This window comes from Pristiophorus japonicus, chromosome 26 (assembly GCF_044704955.1).
Source record: "Pristiophorus japonicus isolate sPriJap1 chromosome 26, sPriJap1.hap1, whole genome shotgun sequence".
Taxonomy (NCBI): Eukaryota; Metazoa; Chordata; class Chondrichthyes; family Pristiophoridae; genus Pristiophorus; species Pristiophorus japonicus.
This window is the reverse complement of record NC_092002.1, coordinates 14190408-14204871: the sequence shown is the minus strand read 5'-3', so window position 1 is coordinate 14204871 and position 14464 is coordinate 14190408.

The following is a 14464-nucleotide window of genomic DNA, read 5'->3' as shown; positions in this document are numbered from 1 at the left end:
TATTTGTGCACTGAGGGGGGTATGAGCGCACTGGGGGGGGTTTGTGCACTCGGGGATGGTATTAGTGCACTGAGGGGGTATTAGTGCACTGAGGTGGAGTATTAGTGCACCGAGGGTGGTATTAGTGCAATGAGGAGGGTATTAGAGCACTAAGGGTATTCGTGCACTGAAGGGGGTATTAGTGCACTGAGGGGGGTATTAGTGCACTGAGGGGGTATTAGTGCACTGAGGGGGTATTAGTGCACTGAGGAGGTATTAGTGCACTGAGGTGCAGTATTAGTGCACCAAGTGTGGTATTAGTGCACTGAGGTGGAGTATTAGTGCACCGAGGGTGGTATTAGTGCATTGAGGGAGGTATTAGTGCACTGAGGGGATATTAGTGTACTGAGGGGGTATTAGTTCAAGGAGGGGAGTATTAGTGAACTGAGAGGTATTAGTGCACTCAGGGGGGTATTAGTGCACTGAGGGGGATATTAGTGCACTGAAGGGTATTAGTGCACCGAGATGTATTAGTGCACTGAGGGGGGTTTTAAGGCACTGAGAGGGTATTAATGCACTGAGGGAGGTATTAATGCACTGACGGGGGTATTAGTGCACTGAGGGGTATTAGTGCACCGAGGGGGGTATTAGTGCACTGAGGGGTATTAGTGCTCTGAGGAGGGTATTAGTGCGCTGAGGGGTATTAGTGCACTGAGGTGAGGGGGTTTGTGCACTCGGGATGGTATTAGTGCATTGAGGGAGGTATTAGTGCACTGAGGGGGTTATAAATGCACTGAGGGGGAGTATTAGTGCACCGAGGGGGGTATAAATGCACTGAGGGGGAGTATTAGTGCACCGAGGGGGGTATTAGTGCACTGAGGTGGATTATTAGTGCACCGAGGGGGGTATTAGTGCACTGAGGGGTATTAGTGCTCTGAGGAGGGTATTAGTGCGCTGAGGGGTATTAGTGCACTGAGGTGAGGGGGTTTGTGCACTCGGGGATGGTATTAGTGCATTGAGGGAGGTATTAGTGCACTGAGGGGTATTAGTGCACTGAGGGGTATTAATGCACTGAGGGAGATATTAATGCACTGAGGGGGGTATTAGTGCACTGAGGGGTATTAGTGCACTGAGGGGGGTATTAATGCACTGAGGGGGGTATTAGTGCACTGAGGGGTATTAGTGCATTGAGCGGGGTATTAGTGCACTGGGGGGTATTAGTGCACTGAGGGGGGTTTTAAGGCACTGAGGGGTATTAGTGCAATGAGCGGGGTATTAGTGCACTGGGGGGTATTAGTGCATTGAGGGGGGTATTATTGCACTGAGGGGTATTAGTGTACTGTGGGGTATTAGTGCTCTGAGGAGGGTATTAGTGCGCTGAGGGGTATTAGTGCACTGAGGTGAGGGGGTTTGTGCACTCGGGGATGATATTAGTGCATTGAGGGAGATATTAGTGCACTGAGGGGTATTAGTGCACTGAGGGGGGTATTCGTGCACTGAGGGGGGTATTTGTGCACTGAGGGGGGTATTAGTGTACTGAGGGGTATTAGTGCACTGAGGGGGGTATTAGTGCACCGAGGGGTATTCGTGCACTGAGGTGGAGTATTAGTGCACCGAGGGTGGTATTAGTGCACTGAGGGGGGTATTAGTGCACCGAGGGGTATTAGTGCACTGAGGTGGAGTATTAGTGCACCGAGGGTGGTATTAGTGCACTGAGGGGGAGTGTTAGTGCACCGAGGGGGTTATAAATGCACTGAGGGGGAGTATTAGTGCACCGAGGGGGGTATTAGTGCACTGAGGGGGGTATTAGTGCACTGAGGGGTATTAGTGCACTGAGGGGGGTATTCGTGCACTGAGGGGGGTATTTGTGCACTGAGGGGGGTATTAGTGCACTGGGGGGGGTTTGTGAACTCGGGGATGGTATTAGTGCATTGAGGGAGTTATTAGTGCACTGAGGGGGTATTAGAGAACTGAGGGGTATTAGTGCACTGAAGGGGGTATAAGTGCACTGAGGGGGTTATTAATGCACTGAGGGGGGTATTAGTGCACCGAGGGGGGTATTAGTGCACTGAGGGGGGTATTAGTGCACTGAGTTGGATATTAGTGCACAGAAAGGGTATTAGTGCACTGGGGGCGGTATTGGTTCACTGAGGGGGGTATTGGTGCACTGAGGGGGGTATTAGTGCACAGAAGGGGTATTAATGCACTGGGGGGGGTATTAGTGCACTGAGTGGGGTATTAGTGCACTGATGGGAGTATTAGTGCACTGATGGGGTATTAGTGCACTGAGGGGGGTATTAGTGCACTGAAGGGGAAAGTAATGCACTGAGGCGGGTATTAGTGCACTGAGAGGTATTAGTGCACTGATGGGGTAAAAGTGCACTGAGGGGGGTATTAATGCACTGAGGGGGAGTATTAGTGCACCGAGGGGGGTATTAGTGCACTGGGGGGGGGGTTTGTGCACTCGGGGATGGTATTAGTGCATTGAGGGAGGTATTAGTGCACTGAGGGGGTATTAGAGAACTGAGGGGTATTAGTGCACTGAAGGGGGTATTAGTGCATTGAGGGAGGTATTAGTGCACTGAGGGGTATTAGTGCACTGAGCGGGTTATTAGTGCACTGGGGGGTATTAGTGCACTGAGGGGGGTTTTAAGGCACTGAGGGGTATTAGTGCAATGAGCGGGGTATTAGTGCACTGGGGGGTATTAGTGCATTGAGGGGGGTATTATTGCACTGAGGGGTATTAGTGCATTGTGGGGTATTAGTGCTCTGAGGATGGTATTAGTGCGCTGAGGGGTATTAGTGCACTGAGGTGAGGGGGTTTGTGCACTCGGGGATGATATTAGTGCATTGAGGGAGGTATTAGTGCACTGAGGGGTATTAGTGCACTGAGGGGTATTAATGCACTGAGGGAGGTATTAATGCACTGACGGGGGTATTAGTGCACTGAGGGGTATTAGTGCACTGAGGGGGGTATTAATGCACTGAGGGGGGTATTAGTGCACTGAGGGGTATTAGTGCACTGAGCGGGGTATTATTGCACTGAGAGGGGTATTAGTGCACTGAGGGTTATTAGTGCACTGAGGGGGTTATTAGTGCACTGAGGGGGGTATTAGTGCACTGAGGGGTATTAGTGCACTGAGGGGGTATTAGTGCATTGAGGGAGGTATTAGTGCACTGAGGGGTATTAGTGCATTGAGCGGGGTATTAGTGCACTGGGGGGTATTAGTGCACTGAGGGGGGTTTTAAGGCACTGAGGGGTATTAGTGCAATGAGCGGGGTATTAGTGCACTGGGGGGTATTAGTGCATTGAGGGGGGTATTATTGCACTGAGGGGTATTAGTGCACTGTGGGGTATTAGTGCTCTGAGGAGGGTATTAGTGCGCTGAGGGGTATTAGTGCACTGAGGTGAGGGGGTTTGTGCACTCGGGGATGGTATTAGTGCATTGAGGGAGGTATTAGTGCACTGAGGGGATATTAGTGTACTGAGGGGGGTATTAGTGCACTGAGGGGGTATAAATGCACTGAGGGGGAGTATTAGTGCACCGAGGGGGGTATAAATGCACTGAGGGGGAGTATTAGTGCACCGAGGGGGGTATTAGTGCACTGAGGTGGAGTATTAGTGCACCGAGGGGGGTATTAGTGCACTGAGGGGTATTAGTGCTCTGAGGAGGGTATTAGTGCGCTGAGGGGTATTAGTGCACTGAGGTGAGGGGGTTTGTGCACTCGGGGATGGTATTCGTGCATTGAGGGAGGTATTAGTGCACTGAGGGGTATTAGTGCACTGAGGGGTATTAATGCACTGAGGGAGGTATTAATGCACTGAGGGGGGTATTAGTGCACTGAGGGCTATTAGTGCACTGAGGGGGGTATTAATGCACTGAGGGGGGTATTTGTGCACTGAGGGGGGTATTAGTGCACTGGGGGGGGGGTTGTGCACTCGGGGATGGTATTAGTGCATTGAGGGAGGTATTAGTGCACTGAGGGGGTATTAGAGAACTGAGGGGTATTAGTGCACTGAAGGGGGTATAAGTGCACTGAGGGGGTTATTAATGCACTGAGGGGGGTATTAGTGCACCGAGGGGGGTATTAGTGCACTGAGGGGGGTATTAGTGCACGGAGTTGGATATTAGTGCACAGAAAGGGTATTAGTGCACTGGGGGCGGTATTGGTTCACTGAGGGGGGTATTAGTGCACTGAGGGGGGTATTAGTGCACAGAAGGGGTATTAATGCACTGGGGGGGTATTAGTGCACTGAGTGGGGTATTAGTGCACTGATGGGAGTATTAGTGCACTGAGGGGGTATTAGTGCACTGAGGGGGGTATTAGTGCACTGAAGGGGAAAGTAATGCACTGAGGCGGGTATTAGTGCACTGAGAGGTATTAGTGCACTGATGGGGTAAAAGTGCACTGAGGGGGGTATTAATGCACTGAGGGGGAGTTTTAGTACACCGAGGGGGGTATTAGTGCACTGAGAGGGGTATTAGTGCACTGAGGGTTATTAGTGCACTGAGGGGGTTATTAGTGCACTGAGGGGGGCATTAGTGCACTGAGGGGGTATTAGTGCACTGAGGGGGGTATTATCGCACTGAAAGGTATTAGTGCACTGAGCGGGGTATTAGTGCACTGGGGGGGGGGGTATTTGTGCACTCGGGGATGGTATTAGTGCATTGAGGGAGGTATTAGTGCACTGAGGGTGTATTAGAGAACTGAGGGGTATTAGTGCACTGAAGGGGGTATAAGTGCACTGAGGGGGTTATTAATGCACTGAGGGGGGTATTAGTGCACCGAGGGGGGTATTAGTGCACTGAGGGGGGTATTAGTGCACTGAGTTGGATATTAGTGCACAGAAAGGGTATTAGTGCACTGGGGGCAGTATTGGTTCACTGAGGGGGGTATTAGTGCACTGAGGGGGGTATTAGTGCACAGAAGGGGTATTAATGCACTGGGGGGGTATTAGTGCACTGAGTGGGGTATTAGTGCACTGATGGGAGTATTAGTGCACTGAGGGGGTATTAGTGCACTGAGGGGGGTATTAGTGCACTGAAGGGGAAAGTAATGCACTGAGGCGGGTATTAGTGCACTGAGAGGTATTAGTGCACTGATGGGGGTAAAAGTGCACTGAGGGGGGTATTAATGCACTGAGGGGGAGTATTAGTGCACCGAGGAGGGTATTGGTGCACTGAGGTGGAGTATTAGTGCACCGAGGAGGGTATTGGTGCACTGAGGTGGAGTATTAGTGCACCGAGGGGGGTATTAGTGCACTGAGAGGGGGATATTAGTGCACTGAGGGTTATTAGTGCACTGAGGGGGTTATTAGTGCACTGAGGGGGGTATTAGTGCACTGAGGGGTATTAGTGCGCTGAGGGGGGTATTACTGCATTGAGGGAGGTATTAGTGCACTGAGGGGGGTATTAGTGCGCTGAGGGGTATTAGTGCACTGAGGTGAGGGGGTTTGTGCACTCGGGGATGGTGTTAGTGCATTGAGGGAGGTATTAGTGCACTGAGGGGGGTTTTAAGGCACTGAGGGGTATTAGTGCACTGAGCGGGGTATTAGTGTACTGGGGGGTATTAGTGCATTGAGGGGGGTATTAGTGCACTGGGCGTTATTAGTGCACTCAGGGGTGGTATTAGTGCATTGAGGGAGGTATTAGTGCACTGAGGGGTATTAGTGCACTGAGGTGTGTATTAATGCACTGAGGGGGGTATTAGTGCACTGAGGGGTATTAGTGCACTGAGTTGTATTAGTGCACTGAGGGGGGTATTAGTGCACAGAAGGGGGTATTAGTGCACTGAGGGGTATTAGTGTACTGAGGGGTATTAGTGCACTGAGGGGGGTATTAATGCACTGAGGGGCATATTAGTGCACTGAGGGTTAATAGTGCACTGAGGGGGTTATTAGTGCACAGAAGGGGGTATTAGTGCACTGAGGGGTATTAGTGTACTGAGGGGTATTAGTGCACTGAGGGGGGTATTAATGCTCTGAGGGGGTCTTAGTGAACTGAGGGGGTCTTAGTGCACTCAAGGGATATTACTGCACTGAGGGTTATTAGTGCACTGATGGGCGGTATTAGTGCACTGAGGGGTATTAGTGCACTGGGAGGGGGAGGTATTGGTGCACTGAGGGGGATATTAGTGCATTGAGAGGGTATTAGTGCACTGAGGGAGGCATTAGTGCACTTAGTGGGGTATTAGTGCACTGATGTGAGTGTTAGTGCACTGAGGGGAGTATTAGTGCACTGAAGAATATTAGTGCACCGAGATGTATTAGTGCACTGAGGGGGGTTTTAAGGCAGTGAGCGGGGTATTAGAGCACTGAGGGTTATTAGTGCACTGAGGGGGGAATTAGTGCACTGAGAGGGGTATTATTGCACTGATGGGGGGTATTAGTACACTGAGTCGGTATTAGTTCACGGAGGAGAGTATTAGTGCACTGAGGGAGGTATTAGAGCACTGAGGGGGGTATTAGTGCACTGAAGGGTATTAGTGCATTGAGGGGGGTATTATTGCACAGGGGTATTAGTGCACTGAGGGGTATTAGTGCACTGAGGGGTATTAGTGCACTGATGGGGGTATTAATGCACTGAGGGGGGTATTAGTGCACTGAGGGGTATTAGTGCACTGAGGGGGGTATTAATGCACAGAGGGGGGTATTAGTGCACTGAGGGGCATTAGTGCACTGAGGGGTATTAGTGCACTGAGGGGTATTAGTGCACTGAGGGGGGTATTAATGCACTGAGGGGGGTATTAGTGCACTGAGGGGTATTAGTGCACTGAGGGGGGTATTAATGCACTGAGGGGGGTATTAGTGCACTGAGGGGTATTAGTGCACTGAGGGGTATTAGTGCACTGAGGTGGGTATTAATGCACTGAGGGGGGTATTAGTGCACTGAAGGGGGTATAATTGCACTGAGGGGGGTATTAGTGCACTGAGGTGGAGTATTAGTGCACCGAGGGGGGTATTAGTGCACTGAGGCGTATTAGTGCACTGAGGGGGGTATTAGTGCACTGAGGGGGTATTAGTGCACTGAGGGGGTATTAGTGCACTGAGGGGGGTTTTAGTGCACTGAGGGGGTATTAGTGCACTGAGGGGGGTATTAGTGCACTGAGGCGTATTAGTGCACTGAGGGGGGTATTAGTGCACTGAGGGGGTTTTAGTGCACTGAGGGTGTATTAGTGCACTGAGGGGGGTATTAGTGCACTGAGTTGGGTATTAGTGCACAGAAAGGGTATTAGTGCACTGGGGGGGGGTATTGGCGCACTGAGGGGGATCTTAGTGCATTGAGTGGGTATTAGTGCACTGAGGGAGATATTAGTGCACTGAGTGGGGTATTAGTGCACTGATGGGAGTATTAGTGCACTGAGGGGGTATTAATGCACTGAGGGGGTTATTAGTGCACTGAGAGGTATTAGTGCACTGAGGGGGGTATAAATGCACTGAGGGGGAGTATTAGTGCACTGAGGGGGTATTAATGCACTGAGGGGGTTATTAGTGCACTGAGAGGTATTAGTGCACCGAGGGGGGTATTAGTGCACTGAGGTGGAGTATTAGTGCACCGAGGGGGGTATTAGTGCACTGAGGGGGGTATTAGTGCACTGAGGGGTATTAGTGCACTGAGGGGGGTATTCGTGCACTGAGGGGGGTATTTGTGCACTGAGGGGGGTATTAGTGCACTGGGGGGGGGTTTGTGCACTCGGGGATAGTATTAGTGCACTGAGGGGGTATTAGTGCACTGAGGTGGAGTATTAGTGCACCGAGGGTGGTATTAGTGCACTGAGGGGGGTATTAGTGCACTAATGGTATTCGTGCACTGAGGGGGGTATTAGTGCACTGAGGGGGTATTAGTGCACTGAGGGGGTATTAGTGCACTGAGGTGGAGTATTAGTGCACCGAGGTTGGTATTAGTGCACTGAGGTGGAGTATTAGTGCACCGAGGGTGGTATTAGTGCACTGAGGGGGGTATTAGTGCACCGAGGGGTATTAGTGCACTGAGGTGGAGTATTAGTGCACCAAGGGTGGTATTAGTGCACTGAAGGGGGTATTAGTGCACTGAGGGGTATTAGTGCACCGAGGTTGGTATTAGTGCACTGAGGGGGTATTAGTGCACTGAGGTGGAGTATTAGTGCACCGAGGGTGGTATTAGTGCACTGAGGTGGAGTATTAGTGCACCGAGGGTGGCATTAGTGCACTGAGGAGTGTATTAGTGCACTGAGGGGTATTAGTGCACTGAGGGGGGTATTAGTGCACTGAGGGGGGCATTAGTGCACTGAGGGGGTATTAGTGCACTGAGGGGGGTATTATCGCACTGAAAGGTATTAGTGCACTGAGCTGGGTATTAGTGCACTGGGGGGGGGTTATTTGTGCACTCGGGGATGGTATTAGTGCATTGAGGGAGGTATTAGTGCACTGAGGGTGTATTAGAGAACTGAGGGGTATTAGTGCACTGAAGGGGGTATAAGTGCACTGAGGGGGTTATTAATGCACTGAGGGGGGTATTAGTGCACCGAGGGGGGTATTAGTGCACTGAGGGGGGTATTAGTGCACTGAGTTGGATATTAGTGCACAGAAAGGGTATTAGTGCACTGGGGGCGGTATTGGTTCACTGAGGGGGGTATTAGTGCACTGAGGGGGGTATTAGTGCACAGAAGGGGTATTAATGCACTGGGGGGGTATTAGTGCACTGAGTGGGGTATTAGTGCACTGATGGGAGTATTAGTGCACTGAGGGGGTATTAGTGCACTGAGGGGGGTATTAGTGCACTGAAGGGGAAAGTAATGCACTGAGGCGGGTATTAGTGCACTGAGAGGTATTAGTGCACTGATGGGGTAAAAGTGCACTGAGGGGGGTATTAATGCACTGAGGGGGAGTATTAGTGCACCGAGGGGGGTATTAGTGCACTGAGAGGGGTATTAGTGCACTGAGGGTTATTAGTGCACTGAGGGGGTTATTAGTGCACTGAGGGGGGTATTAGTGCACTGAGGGGTATTAGTGCACTGAGGGGGGTATTAGTGCATTGAGGGAGGTATTAGTGCACTGAGGGGTATTAGTGCACTGAGCGGGGTATTAGTGCACTGGGGGGTATTAGTGCAATGAGGGGGGTTTTAAGGCACTGAGGGGTATTAGTGCAATGAGCGGGGTATTAGTGCACTGGGGGGTATTAGTGCATTGAGGGGGGTATTATTGCACTGAGGGGTATTAGTGCATTGTGGGGTATTAGTGCTCTGAGGAGGGTATTAGTGCGCTGAGGGGTATTAGTGCACTGAGGTGAGGGGGTTTGTGCACTCGGGGATGATATTAGTGCATTGAGGGAGGTATTAGTGCACTGAGGGGTATTAGTGCACTGAGGGGTATTAATGCACTGAGGGAGGTATTAATGCACTAACGGGGGTATTAGTGCACTGAGGGGTATTAGTGCACTGAGGGGGGTATTAATGCACTGAGGGAGGTATTAGTGCACTGAGGTGAGGGGGTTTGTGCACTCGGGGATGGTATTAGTGCATTGAGGGAGGTATTAGTGCACTGAGGGGATATTAGTGTACTGAGGGGGGTATTAGTGCACTGAGGGGGTATTAATGCACTGAGGGGGGTATTAGTGCACTGAGAGGTATTAGTGCACTGAGGGGGGTATTAGTGCACTGAGGGGGAGTATTAGTGCACCGAGGGGGGTATAAATGCACTGAGGGGGAGTATTAGTGCACCGAGGGGGGTATTAGTGCACTGAGGTGGATTATTAGTGCACCGAGGGGGGTATTAGTGCACTGAGGGGTATTAGTGCTCTGAGGAGGGTATTAGTGCGCTGAGGGGTATTAGTGCACTGAGGTGAGGGGGTTTGTGCACTCGGGATGGTATTAGTGCATTGAGGGAGGTATTAGTGCACTGAGGGGGTTATAAATGCACTGAGGGGGAGTATTAGTGCACCGAGGGGGGTATAAATGCACTGAGGGAGGTATTAGTGCACTGAGGGGTATTAGTGCACTGAGGGGTATTAATGCACTGAGGGAGATATTAATGCACTGAGGGGGGTATTAGTGCACTGAGGGGTATTAGTGCACTGAGGGGGGTATTAATGCACTGAGGGGGGTATTAGTGCACTGAGGGGTATTAGTGCATTGAGCGGGGTATTAGTGCACTGGGGGGTATTAGTGCACTGAGGGGGGTTTTAAGGCACTGAGGGGTATTAGTGCAATGAGCGGGGTATTAGTGCACTGGGGGGTATTAGTGCATTGAGGGGGGTATTATTGCACTGAGGGGTATTAGTGTACTGTGGGGTATTAGTGCTCTGAGGAGGGTATTAGTGCGCTGAGGGGTATTAGTGCACTGAGGTGAGGGGGTTTGTGCACTCGGGGATGATATTAGTGCATTGGGGGAGATATTAGTGCACTGAGGGGTATTAGTGCACTGAGGGGTATTAATGCACTGAGGGAGGTATTAATGCACTGACGGGGGTATTAGTGTACTGAGGGGTATTAGTGCACTGAGGGGGGTATTAGTGCACCGAGGGGTATTCGTGCACTGAGGTGGAGTATTAGTGCACCGAGGGTGGTATTAGTGCACTGAGGGGGGTATTAGTGCACCGAGGGGTATTAGTGCACTGAGGTGGAGTATTAGTGCACCGAGGGTGGTATTAGTGCACTGAGGGGGAGTGTTAGTGCACCGAGGGGGTTATAAATGCACTGAGGGGGAGTATTAGTGCACCGAGGGGGGTATTAGTGCACTGAGGGGGGTATTAGTGCACTGAGGGGTATTAGTGCACTGAGGGGGGTATTCGTGCACTGAGGGGGGTATTTGTGCACTGAGGGGGGTATTAGTGCACTGGGGGGGGTTTGTGAACTCGGGGATGGTATTAGTGCATTGAGGGAGTTATTAGTGCACTGAGGGGGTATTAGAGAACTGAGGGGTATTAGTGCACTGAAGGGGGTATAAGTGCACTGAGGGGGTTATTAATGCACTGAGGGGGGTATTAGTGCACCGAGGGGGGTATTAGTGCACTGAGGGGGGTATTAGTGCACTGAGTTGGATATTAGTGCACAGAAAGGGTATTAGTGCACTGGGGGCGGTATTGGTTCACTGAGGGGGGTATTGGTGCACTGAGGGGGGTATTAGTGCACAGAAGGGGTATTAATGCACTGGGGGGGGTATTAGTGCACTGAGTGGGGTATTAGTGCACTGATGGGAGTATTAGTGCACTGATGGGGTATTAGTGCACTGAGGGGGGTATTAGTGCACTGAAGGGGAAAGTAATGCACTGAGGCGGGTATTAGTGCACTGAGAGGTATTAGTGCACTGATGGGGTAAAAGTGCACTGAGGGGGGTATTAATGCACTGAGGGGGAGTATTAGTGCACCGAGGGGGGTATTAGTGCACTGGGGGGGGTTTGTGCACTCGGGGATGGTATTAGTGCATTGAGGGAGGTATTAGTGCACTGAGGGGGTATTAGAGAACTGAGGGGTATTAGTGCACTGAAGGGGGTATTAGTGCATTGAGGGAGGTATTAGTGCACTGAGGGGTATTAGTGCACTGAGCGGGGTATTAGTGCACTGGGGGGTATTAGTGCACTGAGGGGGGTTTTAAGGCACTGAGGGGTATTAGTGCAATGAGCGGGGTATTAGTGCACTGGGGGGTATTAGTGCATTGAGGGGGGTATTATTGCACTGAGGGGTATTAGTGCATTGTGGGGTATTAGTGCTCTGAGGATGGTATTAGTGCGCTGAGGGGTATTAGTGCACTGAGGTGAGGGGGTTTGTGCACTCGGGGATGATATTAGTGCATTGAGGGAGGTATTAGTGCACTGAGGGGTATTAGTGCACTGAGGGGTATTAATGCACTGAGGGAGGTATTAATGCACTGACGGGGGTATTAGTGCACTGAGGGGTATTAGTGCACTGAGGGGGGTATTAATGCACTGAGGGGGGTATTAGTGCACTGAGGGGTATTAGTGCACTGAGCGGGGTATTATTGCACTGAGAGGGGTATTAGTGCACTGAGGGTTATTAGTGCACTGAGGGGGTTATTAGTGCACTGAGGGGGGTATTAGTGCACTGAGGGGTATTAGTGCACTGAGGGGGTATTAGTGCATTGAGGGAGGTATTAGTGCACTGAGGGGTATTAGTGCATTGAGCGGGGTATTAGTGCACTGGGGGATATTAGTGCACTGAGGGGGGTTTTAAGGCACTGAGGGGTATTAGTGCAATGAGCGGGGTATTAGTGCACTGGGGGGTATTAGTGCATTGAGGGGGGTATTATTGCACTGAGGGGTATTAGTGCACTGTGGGGTATTAGTGCTCTGAGGAGGGTATTAGTGCGCTGAGGGGTATTAGTGCACTGAGGTGAGGGGGTTTGTGCACTCGGGGATGGTATTAGTGCATTGAGGGAGGTATTAGTGCACTGAGGGGATATTAGTGTACTGAGGGGGGTATTAGTGCACTGAGGGGGTATAAATGCACTGAGGGGGAGTATTAGTGCACTGAGGGGGGTATAAATGCACTGAGGGGGAGTATTAGTGCACCGAGGGGGGTATTAGTGCACTGAGGTGGAGTATTAGTGCACCGAGGGGGGTATTAGTGCACTGAGGGGTATTAGTGCTCTGAGGAGGGTATTAGTGCGCTGAGGGGTATTAGTGCACTGAGGTGAGGGGGTTTGTGCACTCGGGGATGGTATTCGTGCATTGAGGGAGGTATTAGTGCACTGAGGGGTATTAGTGCACTGAGGGGTATTAATGCACTGAGGGAGGTATTAATGCACTGAGGGGGGTATTAGTGCACTGAGGGCTATTAGTGCACTGAGGGGGGTATTAATGCACTGAGGGGGGTATTAGTGCACTGAGGTGTATTCGTGCACTGAGGTGAGGGTTTGTGCACTCGGGGATGGTATTAGTGCATTGAGGGAGGTATTAGTGCACTGAGGGGATATTAGTGCACTGAGGGGGGTATTAGTGCACTGAGGGGGGTATTAGTGCACTGAGGGGGGTATTAGTGCACTGAGAGATATTAGTGCACTGAGGGGGGTATTAGTGCACTTTGTGGGGTATTAGTGCATTGAGAGGGTATTAGTGCACTGAGGGAGGCATTACTGCACTTAGTGGGGTATTAGTGCACTGATGTGAGTATTAGTGCACTGAGGGGAGTATTAGTGCACTGAAGAATATTAGTGCACCGAGATGTATTAGTGCACTAAGGGGGGTTTTAAGGCCGTGAGGGGGGTATTAGAGCACTGAGGGTTATTAGTGCACTGAGGGGGGAATTAGTGCACTGAGAGGGGTATTATTGCACTGATGGGGGGTATTAGTACACTGAGCCGGTATTAGTTCACGGAGGAGAGTATTAGTGCACTGAGGGAGGTATTAGAGCACTGAGGTGGGTATTAGTGCACTGAAGGGTATTAGTGCATTGAGGGGTGTATTATTGCACTGAGGGGTATTAGTGCACTGAGGGGTATTAGTGCACTGAGGGGTATAAGTGCACTGATGGGGGTATTAATGCACTGAGGGGGGTATTAGTGCACTGAGGAGTATTAGTGCACTGAGGGGGGTATTAATGCACTGAGGGGGGTATTAGTGCACTGAGGGGCATTAGTGCACTGAGGGGTATTAGTGCACTGAGGGGTATTAGTGCACTGAGGGGGGTATTAATGCACTGAGGGGGATATTAGTGCACTGAGGGGTATTAGTGCACTAAGGGGGGTATTAATGCACTGAGGGGGGTATTAGTGCACTGAGGGGTATTAGTGCACTGAGGGGTATTAGTGCACTGAGGTGAGGGGGTTTGTGCACTCGGGGATGGTATTAGTGCATTGAGGGAGGTATTAGTGCACTGAGGGGATATTAGTGTACTGAGGGGGGTATTAGTGCACTGAGGGGGTATTAATGCACTGAGGGGGGTATTAGTGCACTGAGAGGTATTAGTGCACTGAGGGGGGTATAAATGCACTGAGGGGGAGTATTAGTGCACCGAGGGGGGTATAAATGCACTGAGGGGGAGTATTAGTGCACCGAGGGGGGTATTAGTGCACTGAGGTGGAGTATTAGTGCACCGAGGGGGGTATTAGTGCACTGAGGGGTATTAGTGCTCTGAGGAGGGTATTAGTGCGCTGAGGGGTATTAGTGCACTGAGGTGAGGGGGTTTGTGCACTCGGGGATGGTATTAGTGCATTGAGGGAGGTATTAGTGCACTGAGGGGTATTAGTGCACTGAGGGGTATTAATGCACTGAGGGAGTTATTAATGCACTGAGGGGGTATTAGTGCACTGAGGGCTATTAGTGCACTGAGGGGGGTATAAATGCACTGAGGGGGAGTATTCGTGCACTGAGGGGTATTCGTGCACTGAGGTGAGGGGGTTTGTGCACTCGGGGATGGTATTAGTGCATTGAGGGAGGTATTAGTGCACTGAGGGGATATTAGTGCACTGAGGGGGGCATTAGTGCACTGAGGGGGGTATTAGTGCACTGAGGGGGGTATAAATGCACTGAGGGGGAGTATTAGTGCACCG